Below are 12,761 nucleotides of genomic sequence, written 5' to 3' on the forward strand. Positions count from 1 at the left end.
CACACAATCTGACATCAGAAGGACATCACTTCCAGTTTCTTTACATCACTTCCTGTCTGATCCCTTAAAGTCACCATCTTTGCAAACCCTCAGCAGTTCTGTTTTGGACTAGTAATGAGAACATCTCTGTGCTATTTAAAAGCCTTTTGCAGCCAGGAATAATATAAGGGTGGCTGCCCCAAACCTTTTTAAGTGTGTCAAGTCTATTCATTTTTACAATACTATTTTCAATTAAAAATAGGGTTTGGATGATTTTCAAATGTTTGCATTCTGCTTTTATTTACATTTAACACAGCGTCCCTACTTTTTTAGGAATTGTGGTTGTGTGTTCCCAAGGTTTAAAATTCTAGCTGCACAATTCTTTACATGTTATTTGAAGCACCAATGAGCGGAGCAAGCCAAGAGGTGACAAAAGTATTAGTAAGTATTTGAGCAGCATGATCAGTGAGAAAAGACTTGATTAATGAAATGTTCTTCAGCTGAAAGAACACAAATCTGGTAACATTCTTAACATGAGGCAGAAATGACAGATTGGAATTGAAAAGAACTCCCAAATTCATGACTTCTGTGGAAAGAGAGACAGTGCAACCATTAACCATTCATCGACTATCGTCTAGTTTTTAGTACTACAGTTACCTGCAGGGAGCCAACTAGCTCAGGGAACTGGGCAAGAACCCTTTCCTTTGTGACTAAGTCTTTAACTTCCAGACTGGACGACCACTGAGGATTAGAGCTGGCTGCATCATCTCCAACACCCTCATCCTTAACATCAGTTCTCCACAAGGTTGTTCCCTGCATCCCCTGCTGTATTCCCTGTACACTGACAATTATACATCTCTGTGCAGCTCTAACACCATTGTGAACTTTGCAGATGACATGGTGGTGGTTGGCTCAGTCTCCAATAAAGATGAGTCTTCTTACCTGGACAAGGTGAAGGCGCTCTCTGGATGGTGGCAGTCTAACAACTTGAAGCTGAATGTCTACAAAACCAAGGAGGTGATTGTGGACATCAGGTGGAAGCAGCTGAGAAACCACACCTCACTTAGGATGAGTGTTTCACTCAAGCCATAAACTCTTCCAGTGGCTGCATTCACGCAAATTTATTTCTATAGGCTGATGGCCAGGACTGAGAAGATGAAGAGAAGTTTTTTTTTCCCCCCTCAGGCCATACGAATTTTAATCTCTGCTTAATTACTGTCATTTGTGTCAATGTCATTTTATTCTCTATACAGACTTTAAATTATGCTAATTATGTCACTTTATGGTGCATCTCCACTTTATGTTTACTATACTGTGACTAAGGTTTTTGTATTTAGCTTGTACATTAGTCTCAAAAGATATGGCAGTAGACAAAAAAAAAGGTTTGGGGATGGCCACCCCATTTACTTGAAAAATGATACGAAAAAGAAACAGGTCTTTACAGATTGGAGTCCAAAACAGAACTGAGCTAACATGATGAGTCTGGTTTATAAATATGGACAAAACAGGAAGAGGTAGGATCAGGGAATGTGGAACAGGAAGTGATGTTGTCTGTATTTGGGTTCTGGATACCAGAAGTGATGTCATCAGTGGGTGGATTGGAGGTGATGTCATTGAGGGGCTCGGTCTTTGGCTGGTCCGACAGTCCGACTGAGAAACAATACAATCTGAGCCTATAAACCGTCTCCCATGGGCTCATGTGTAGCTATATTTTGTTTTCTATTGCGTGACTGAGCTGTTTTGCTACAATAACATTTCATGGCCAATGTATTTAACAATTGTTTATGTGACAAATAACTAAAATCCTGAAATCTATAAAATCTCACAAAGACATCATAATGGCACAGTGGTTAGTGTCCACAGCATGGACACTATGTGGCATTTGCAGGGCCTGCCCATGTCCATGTACGTTTTCTCTGGGTAATCTAAATGTGTGAGTATGAGTGTGTGAGCGTAACCCATGATAGACTACACTGCCTCCAGGTTTGCTTCCTTTCCTGTGCTTGTACTTCAAGGACTGGCTGTGGCCTTCCAAAATCTGAGTTGTGGATTTTAAGTAGGTTTTGGAAAGAAATGATTGACTAAATGCAGCTTTGAATGTGTAGGTTAAATATATAAACATATAGAAATCTCTTTATAAAATGTGTTTGTAACCTTCAGTTGCTGTTACTTAAATCGCTTACATCAGCTTTTCTCTTTGTCGCCTTCTTTTTCCATTAACTTCTTAGATGTTTATGATATGTGATGATTTAGCTTGTCTGGCACCTACAGAAATACAATGCACATATTTCTATAAATTTTCTGCACAGTCCTTTTTTTTGCTTTATCTGGTCAGCTATTGCAGCACAGCTTAAAATCATATCATTGTAGCACGGCTTAAAATCATTGTGCTAAAGTAAAGGGTTCACAGTAGCTTCAAAAAGGTTTTCTCTTTTGTGACAAGTTCACATCATCCAATTCAGGGATCTGGGTAGGTGAAGCCTGTAGCGTCAGCATTGGCACTATGTGAGAAATGAGCCAGGTCAGGGGTACCAGTCCATTGTGGACCCCCCAAATGTTGGAAGAAAACCCAGTTAAACTAGAGAGTGACTTGACAGAAGATTCAAACACAGGACACTGAATACATGGAGCGGCATTGATAATACTGTATCACTCGTACTGAAAAATACAAGAATGGTTAAGACTATAACACAAACCTAGTGGGAAAAAAATCATAGACATCAGAAAAAAGTATAATGAAAAGAAAGATAAACAGTAGTCAAAACGACAGAATGTGAGTAAAAGTATGTATGACTGAAGTTTCTTGAAGATTCCTTTTCACTTTAAGTTGTTTGCACTCTCTTTGGGGAATCCCAGGTAATGCAATCTCTTTTGACCCTTTAGAAAGCATTAGATGACAGTGCCAACCCCTGGTGCAGCAGAAAAATGACTATCATCAGAGCCCTTAAGCTGCCAAGCACACATGCATGACACAGTGAAGTTGATGAGATTTTTGGTAGCTGTTCCACCATCCACAAAGCTAATGACTGAATAAGGCCGAGCAGCCAATCTGTTTTTAAGCATGTTCATTTTGTTAGCCATATTTTTGTTAACAAAGGCGGTGTTAAAAGGTGCATTTAAATATAATGCAAAAAGAGCCTACTACAATTTCCATTTCTGTCTGACTGCTTGAAATAAATCATCTCCCAGTGGACCAATTCTTTTAAAAATTAGCCACACTTTACCTTTCTAATCTCTGCTTCACAACCTGTGGCTTCTCTACACACTCCTATGTGCCTTCTGCCAAAGTTTACCAATTCTCCCTGTTTGGCAGCAGGACCTTACCTTAACACCCTCACTTTTTTGGATTTCTTTATTTGTAGTCATTTATTTTTATCTACAAACCCCAATCTTTAAAACATTCAATTTAGGATTGTTCATCACACTTATTTTATTCCCTGAGAGCGTTTCGCCATTGTCCTCTCCACTGATCCCAATTGTCCCTTCTGCCAGGCAAGCACCTCAGGTCAGTTTTTCCATATGTTTTAGGGGTATCATCAAGTTTTGGCTTTGTGGTTGTCTATTGCTAAATTTCTCTCAACTGCTTTTCACATGAACCTTTGTTCTCTTCTTTAAACTTTTTTACTTACTGGACCTTTTGTCTCTCTCAGTCACTTCTATCCAGCAGAGGCTATTTTGTCTTGGAACACTCGCTGCAAAGACATCCTTAGCTTCTCACTGGAAATTTTTCTTACTCCTTTGCATCTTGGTGAGCCTCATTTTTAATCTTACTCTCCTATAACTCCCAGCGGTTCTGATCAATGGTTCATGTACTTCATCTCTATATACAGGTAAAATTCTGTTATAGCGAATATCTTTACAACAAAATTTTCATTACGACAAAGTATTTTTATGGCCCCGACAGTTTCTGCATGTGATGCAAGTCTATAGAAATCTTGTTACTATGAAGTACATTCAGAAAATACTTTCATTATAACGAAGTGCCCAAAAGACCTTGAAATGCCTGAATGAATCATCCGCAGAGCAGCTATTTCTGTGGCCGCAGCTCAGTTGTGCACAACAATCCCTAAACAGAAACACTATAATTTTTTTTTTCTTTCTTGGAACTTTCCTTGTACTGTTTTTTTTTTGCCCTTTTTGTTTCCTGTGGTTTTCAGTGAAACCTTTTGCTTATATGTTTGCCAACATTTAAAAAACATCCATTGGAACTTAACTCATTGTCACCCTCCCATAGAAATGGCAGACACGGAAAAGCGACAACAGTTCATATTACAAAAAAAATTTTACATTTTTGCAGCTCTCGATTGCGGCAAAAGGAAAAAAAAAGATGTTGCCAATGAATTTGGAATTTCGCCATCAACGCTGTCAACTTTCTTGAAAGACCAAGCAAAAAAAGAAAAAAAATCTCAGGTTTCAAATGTAAGTGAACTGCTGCATCAAAAAAGCAGCTTTTATGTGGTTCAGAGATGCTCGTTCAAGAAACATTCCTATTAATGCAGCACTCATTCAAGAAAATGTGAGGTTTGTAAACTCTCTTGAGACCTCCCCTAACTGGACGACACGCCAAAGAGCGTTGCGAACTCCAATCTCTGCGTCTATGGAAGACTGTTTATCTGTTGCTGAGGCAACAGCTGGCTCAAAGGTATTCTGTGTCTCTCAGCTATGCTGCATCTTCTCCACCAAAGCAAACAGAAAATATATCGATGGGTGATGCAACCTGACTGCTGTGTCTGTGTATAGCAGAGTGGCAGATCACGCTACAATAAATAAGTGTGCTGTTCCTGTTTCAAGCTGAATAAAGTTGGTTTTCCTAAAGTACTGAGACTTAGCCTCATGTTTTGGAGTGCAAGACAGGAACTTATAGCGCAACCCCGATCTTTTATGATTTGCTTCTGTGTCACTTCACTGCAGCGCTATGAGCCTGTTTTTGCCCTGCCCCAGAGAGGGACAAATAATCTTCCACAGACACTGCAATCACGCTTCAGGAATGTGTATTATCGCAAGGCAATACTAAGAAAAATTCTCGTCAGTAGAATTGTAGGCAAACGCATGATTGCAAATGCATGGGCGCAAGTTAAATAAAGCACTTTAGCAACAAATACAGAACCTCATTACAACAAAATTTTTGTTATAATGAAGTATTTTTTAGGTCCCTGGGAGTTAGCTGTAATGGAATTTTACCGGTATACTGTACATAATCCAACATCTATCTGCTTTTCACGAGAGAAGTACTTAACAGATTTAGATCGGGTTTTTTTCTGTAAGTTGCTTGAACATTCGGGTTGATTTTGCAACTTTTGTCATCGCACTAAGTATCATAGTTCACTTGCAGGAGCAATTTATTCGTGCTAATCTGAGACAGGGGCTGCTGGCTGAGGGGTGGTGGTGTGGGGAAGCGTGACGTCTGGAGTGGGGAGCCGGGCGGGGCCCTCCTCACTCACTCGTCAGCTTCCATTTGAATCGCTCTTCCTCTGGCCACGTTTTGGAGCGTACCCTACCACCACTTAACTACCAATACATTTGTTGTTTTGATTTTTAAAGTTTGTCCTGTTTCATTACTACGCAGGCAGAACAGTAGAGGACAGCTAGTATATTACAAAATGGAGTACTCTAGTGAAATTCTGAAGAGTTGGCTGGCCAGTGGTTGCCATTACTGTACTTTTCCTGCTTCTTGAATCCTGTCTTAGAGGGATCTGGAGTTTGGGTTGTGTTTCTCACAGGGTTTTCTAAGAACATTTTTATCTTTTTAATGGCAGATTTTGAGGATGGAGGGGTGTTGTACTTTTACTTTTTTATCATCTTTACAATTGTTTTCTTTTAACAGTTACATTTACGAGAAACCTATTATTGTTATCATTTCCATATCTCATAAATGAGATGAATGGCAATAAATATTTGATCAAAAACAAATGCCATACTTATTCTTGTTTGGAAAGTTGAACATTGACGGATTTGACAACTCATCAAACTTATACAGAAACATTCTAAGTGACTTCAATTATGGATTACTTTACTGTTTCAAATTTCCCCCGATAAAGTTCACTTTAGCTTGTGTTTTTTATATACTTTTGTCTTTTACTTGTCTGACAGAAGCTTCTGACAGGAAACCACATTCCTAATGTAAGTTAGTCAGACGTTAAACACCAGGAGCAGTTCACTTCTCCTGCTGCTTGTGGTAAGTTATCTGTAAAAGAAAAAAATGAATGTAAGAGGAAAGGGATTACATAAGTGGCACTTTGTAAACACAAATATATACACAGTAATTGTGCTACACCAAAAACAACCTCACAGCTACATTATCTGCACATTATAGTGAATCAATATTTCTCTGACACTGCAATTTATCGACTATCAGTCCTGAACTCCATCGTGATGGAGAGCAGCCAAAATTCTTACCTTGAGACTTCAACAGAGATTTGAAATCTCCATCAGATACAGCATGTCTTTCAAAAATGTTATGTTTAAGAAATTTTAACTACAGCTAGTCAAACAATCTCTGCAACCAACTGTGAATATACATCTGCATCTGCCTGTCTATCTGGACACATCATCAATGATGTTACTGGGATCACCGGGTGTTTAGGGTCTTTCAACATCATACAGGTGATCAACGTCCAGGTGAGCCAGCTGGGGTTGATCAGACCCCAGTGTGTGTTTAGATGGTTAGCTACTCTGTGCCCAAGGCTGTCCTCTCATTAGCCATTGCCATCTTGAGGCACTCTCTGCTGCTTCGATGGTGCTGCAGATGGCTGTCTTCTTCCTTTCTCCTTTGATGCCCAGACTACTAAAGGCTCTGACTAGAGAACAGGCCGTGAATCCCCTGCACCTAACCTTCCCTGGGAGACACCCAGCTCTGCATCTTGACTACTGACTAGATTCGTATACTTGGAGAGCTTCCTTTCAAACCTTGATCCAAGTGATTTTCCCACAGGACTGTTAGCTCCAGACACAAGGACTGTATCTGGTCACAGGGTGGTGGCTGCAATGTGGCTGGGGAACTTTATTTTCCTTCAGAGGTCCATCAATAACTGCCAGTCTCTTGCTGATGCCAGTATGCCTGCAGATGATGCTCTCTTGGTGGGATTTGGCTGCTCTCCAGCTGTTCTTGAATGGTTGGCAGTGCTTCACCCATTTAAGTTCTGTGCTGAATGCTTCATCTGTGGCCTTCAGGACCTGATTTTTCCTCCATTGATACTTTCCCTTTCCAAATACCTGTATACAGCTGTTGGGGATGTGTTATATAGCTCTTCACTTGGAACACAATGGTCATGCAGATGACTCTGCTATGCCCCAAGTGTGCACATTTCACAGGCTTAGAAACACATTGTATACTGTCTGGATGAGAAATCCAATACAGTGAGGATCAGCTTTCCAGAGCTCAGAACAAGATACAGTATTTCCCCTTCCATCACATTCCCCCATCCAGTCCAGGCCCCCTGGTGCATCATTTCCATGGCCTTACAGGATCTCCTCTCCTCTCTTCCACTGCTGCTCTCACCTCCTTCTGAAATAGACAGTGCCCTTCAGTGTCCTTCCTTCCCTTCCCTTTCCTCCTTAGGGAATTGGAAAGGATTTTAACCTTAATCAGCCTCATGTGATCACTTCAACAAGCCTTTTGTGACACAGCCTTGACTTTGCATCCTCTGCCTTCCATTTCATGCCAGTCCTCCCTTGGATCCCTGCATTGACCACTATCGGATCACTTGAGTCTCTATACTGTACCACTTCTCTGCCTGTTGATACGTTGAATTATTCCTCCAAGGACTTGAAGGACAGTTGCAGTTTATTATTATGTGTGTAGAATTCAATGCTACTCAGTATCTTTGGCAGCCCCAGCCATCTCCTGAGGTGGCTACTAACATTTTTCTTCAAGGTCTCAACAGAGTCGGAGTACATAGGCAAGGAAGGGCCACAGGATTCTGGCTAGAATGTTGTGCTGGTAGATCCAAGCTTTAAACTTCCCTGGTAGGCCATACTTGTCCACAGCTTTCAGCCAGCCATCTAACTTAGTACAACTAACAGTAGGATAACAATCGATGGCATTTTTACATCAGTTGAACTGGACTCTGCTGTCAGTGAAAGCTATTGAGCCACCACAAGCCCATCTGAGGTACATTTTTAGCTACATGACATTGTAAAGGGCTGCGAAAAGCATGTAGTCTACTAATGCAATTGGTCTTTTGAAATATGGCTCACTGTTACAAAACATCTCATACACAAAATGTGATAATTGACTCTTTTATGAAGTAACTAACAAAATTAAAAATGCTCCACCTTTTAAACCAGCTCACTGCTTTCTCAAAAGCACCTGAATGGTACACCAGGCATACATTTACTGACTTATTTAATTTAATTGTTAACATGTACTTGCTGAAATAAGAGATTTATCAGAAAGATTGTAAGACAGTTTTCAAAAGTAATCACTAGTCCTACTAGCTTATTGTAGGTAATAATATAAGGCAAATAAAGACCAAAATTAAGAACGTTTATTTGATCAAGTTTAGGAGCTCAACTATTCAAATTTCAGTGCATCATGGTCAACCCACCATTAAATATATGCTGTGAATAATGCAGTCTTTTACTAATTTAGGGTTAACTTCAATAAAAAATACTGAATAAAAAAGGCTTTGAAAAGTAGAAATTAATCAGCTAGCTGTGGTGTACAGTGGTTTTTTTAGCTGAGATATTCTGGCAAAGACTTGTTAGTCTGGTTGTCTTTGAATAATGTTGTATAAAGAGATCGGCTGTCTCTGCAAAATGTAATGCTGCTGAGGGTACACACGGATTAGATCCTCGCATGGCAGGATTTGGAAATGCGGCCTGGATAAACCTAATATCAGTTGTTAACAGTCCTGTCAGATTATATTTTTTGGCTAAAATAATGAGGTTGTCTCTTTCTTTCAAGGTAAACCAAAATTGGGCAATTGATGTGCACACGTGACATGTATTTGTGAAAGTCTGCATTCAATTAAATTCAAAGCTACAACTAACAATTTCCTTAAAAAATCTTTGGTTACAGTACAATAAGGCTAAGATTCTTTTCCCCTGCTTTGATGAGCTTTTCAAGTGGTATTAAATAAAATCCTGCATATTTAGGACCATAAATGAGCCTGAGGAACACCTTACTCCACCTCTTTTATGATTAATGGTCTGGTTATTGAAAAAGTCATTCAGCTGTAAAACCCAGGCTGAATCTCAAGCAGCGTGTTTTCAAATTCTAAATGTGATATGACAGCTTATTTACTTGGACCTCTCAGAAATCTGACTTTATTGTGCTGGAAGACCTTTGATTTTTACAGCACACAAATAAGTGCACGGAGCCAAGGATCTCGAATATTATTCCTAAAAGTGAAGAATTTGCCAAGATTAAATGAAAGCTGTACAGTTTAATAACTTAAAGTAACTTTTTTTTCTGCTGACTATAACTGGTCTGCAGTTTTAATATCAATTTGCAGATTAAGTGAGTAGCTCAAATACAAATTCCCACTTAAGTACCCATGAACGAGAGTCTGCCCATCTTGTAGGCACTTAGAGATATATTCATTTTACAGGAACACATATTTTCTTTAAAGTATATTTTCTGTTTATTAAGGTACCTGTAACTCAGCTTTAAAAGCTAAACCAGCCTGCTACAGCACCTGCTTATCTGCTCTTCTCAGCTTCACATGAGATGCCGCTAGTTTTTCTGCTAAATCATGATGTTTAGCATTGGTTCAACTATTTTACTTTGGCTGGTATTAATTATTTAGAAGAGCATCACTTTTTCAAGTTATGGATTATAACTTGTTCATAAGACTCAAGAATCATTTGCATTACTGCGTATTGCTACTTGTTAGCAGAAATATTTTTTATTTGAGTAGTATTTATAGAATCACTGTATATTTTAATGTAATCACTTGTTTATTATAACAAGCCCAGGAAAATTCAGTTTCACTTGATCTGTTAGTTACTTAATGTAACTGCTATATTCCATTTTATCTAAAACTAGCTGCCCCCCATGGCTCTGCCCATGTAGTAGTGAAACAGGACAAACTTTAAAAATCAATTAAAAAAATGTAATTTTGCCCAAGTGGAAGGTAGGTACGCTCCAACATCAAATGTTGGCACTGTATCTGATCATGTTCAGCTCTGATGGGAGAGCATCCCCCACGTGAGGAGAGAAGCACGTGGCCGTGATATCTCTGGCAATCAGCAGCTACCCTCTAAAACACAGTAGCTCTGATCTCTCCCTCAAAAACGTCAAACGTTACTCCTTAACAATCTGTAGATGATAATGTCTGTTGAACAAACAGGTATCGCTGGCTAAGCGGAGGCAAAGTGCACTCAAACACATGGCGAGACGTAGACCAACTCGAACAGAGGCTGGCATGTGAATGAGGAGGGGTCCACCCCCTCCCTTCGGCCCATGGCCTCTCTCTTGGATTTGCACAAATAAATTAGAACCATAAGCAAACTATGATAGATAGCGCCATGAGTGAAGTTGTAAAATTATCTTGGAATGGTCTAGTAAATTATAGAAAAAAATTTGTTAAGTAGCTCTCTCGTGAAAAGCGGACAGACATACAGACAGACAGACGGATTTTATATATATATATAAAAAAAAATATATATATATATTGTCACGCATGAGTGCTTGGGGAACAGTGGATCGACCCGGTTTGTTACGGAAAACGTACCGCGAGGGGTCTACGACAGGGTACTAACTTGTCTTTCTTTCCTTCTTCAGAAAGCCCGAGGCCTCACAGACATAAACAAACACTATGACGGCTATAGGAAGTACGCACTTCCAGGTTTATTTAATCCCTCTGATGACCCCTTGATGACATCACAGTTCCCAGAATCCATCACGAATACCCAGCATCCTTCACATCAATCTCCTCCATAAAAAGCCTGTCCCTTCTCCCTCTCATTGTGTTTTTGCTTTTCTGATGTTTGTAAAGCGACTGACTGCTATTCTTTTGGTTACAGTATACGGGGCTAAACACCCCAAAACTTGCAACGTGTCTTGTCTTGTATTACAATATATATATATATATATATATATATATATATACAGTATATAGATATTCAATTGTGATGCCCTTACACACTCTATCAGACCCTGGGCATCCTAGACATACCTGGGCAGATCAGTAGTGGATGAAACTGAGGCACAGACCAAAATGCTTGTGAAAGAAAAAAAATCACTTCTTTATTAAGCACCAGAGCAATATTCTAGAGTCATGCGCCTAAATAAACACAGTCCTCTGCGTTGACGCAAAATATATTGCACATTGTCACACACGCGTTTCCGAAGATCTCCTTACAGGCTCTGTCAAGGTATGTAATAACACTCTGGGATGAGAAGGGATGTTGTCACTAACATTGTTATCTCTTTCTCTCTCTACAGTGCTGGCAAAAACTGTCTAAGTAAGGGCAATTGACTCCGCCCCCTCCGGTTCACTCTCCATAAAATTTGGGCTTTCCACAAGGAGGCGTCATATTTGACAAGAGCTCCAGAGAAATTGACTGAGTGGTGAAGCAGCCAATATATTTAGTTTAATTTGCCTGGACATTTGGAAGGTTAATATGCCCAAGAGCCTTTATTTTTGGTGGACTTGCAAACATTAAATGGGACAGCCCAGTTGGCACTCCAAATTTTCCTTTTAGTGGTCATTATTGCACCAAACCACAATACATATACAAGAACAAAAACAAGTGTAGGTGTTGCTGTACAATGTATACTGTACAGGGTCTCTAAATTGCTTTGGTTTATGTATCAGGCCCTTTTTACTTGCCTTGACAACCTGGTTCAAGCAATCCACGAAGACACAGCAATGTCCATCTTGTCCTCAATCCTGCAGGTGGATGTTTGCATGCATGTGACTCTGAATTTCAGGTAACTTTCCCCAAACTCTTCTCTGTAACCTTAACCCTCCTATGGTTTTGCATGACCAGCACTTGTGCTCTTGCTCTGCAAAAAACCCCCACAACTCATGTACATTTAATGGATGTCCTTCCCTCAGCATCCACGGAGTAATGGCAGGATGTCAGTAATTTGTAATAGAAGGCACATGTGGCTTGATAAGCCTCCTTGCACCAGCATGACTGATTCACCATAGTTTGTTCCGAAACTATCTGAAAACAAGAAGAATCTAAACCACTATATTCCTCACTTGATCCCTGTTTTGCCTCACTGTGTTGCTAAAATCTATCTGTTGGTATCTCGGTATTAACCCAACCTGGTTTCTTATGTGTGTGACTTCACCACAATAGATTAGCTTTCCATGCACATCTGGACCCTTCCTTGTGTCCAAAATTCATCCAGAACCTTGTACTTAAAAAAAGAAAGAGAAAATAACCAAACAGATTAATAATATACTGCAATAAAATAGTTTTTCTTTTGTTATTTGCATTTCCTGTAGCTCAGGATGCACAACTATTAATCTGAAGGTGACAGTAATCTGAAAGGATGAACAAGCCCACAGTTTTGTAATGTTTAAGTAAAAAATACATTTTACAGTGGATATCCAGGTCCTAACTTGATTAAGATAGTTTATGTCTTGGATTCAGAATATCCGTTCTGCTGGTCCAAGTAGGTGTCAGTTTGATAAAGGCTTTTTTCTGTTGACTCACATCTGAGGCTTATCTGTGGTTCTCAGGCTTTAAAATCCTCTTTCTTTTGACAAAACAAACCACTTTCCTGCCAATAGCATACAAGATTGCAGATGGCCTTTTTCAGTTGGCAGAAGAATTACTTAAAGTTCATAAGTTTATGATTGCTTTCAAATAGCTTGCACTTG

The sequence above is a fragment of the Polypterus senegalus genome, chromosome 3, assembly GCF_016835505.1.
Source record: "Polypterus senegalus isolate Bchr_013 chromosome 3, ASM1683550v1, whole genome shotgun sequence".
In the NCBI taxonomy this organism is placed as follows: Eukaryota; Metazoa; Chordata; class Cladistia; order Polypteriformes; family Polypteridae; genus Polypterus; species Polypterus senegalus.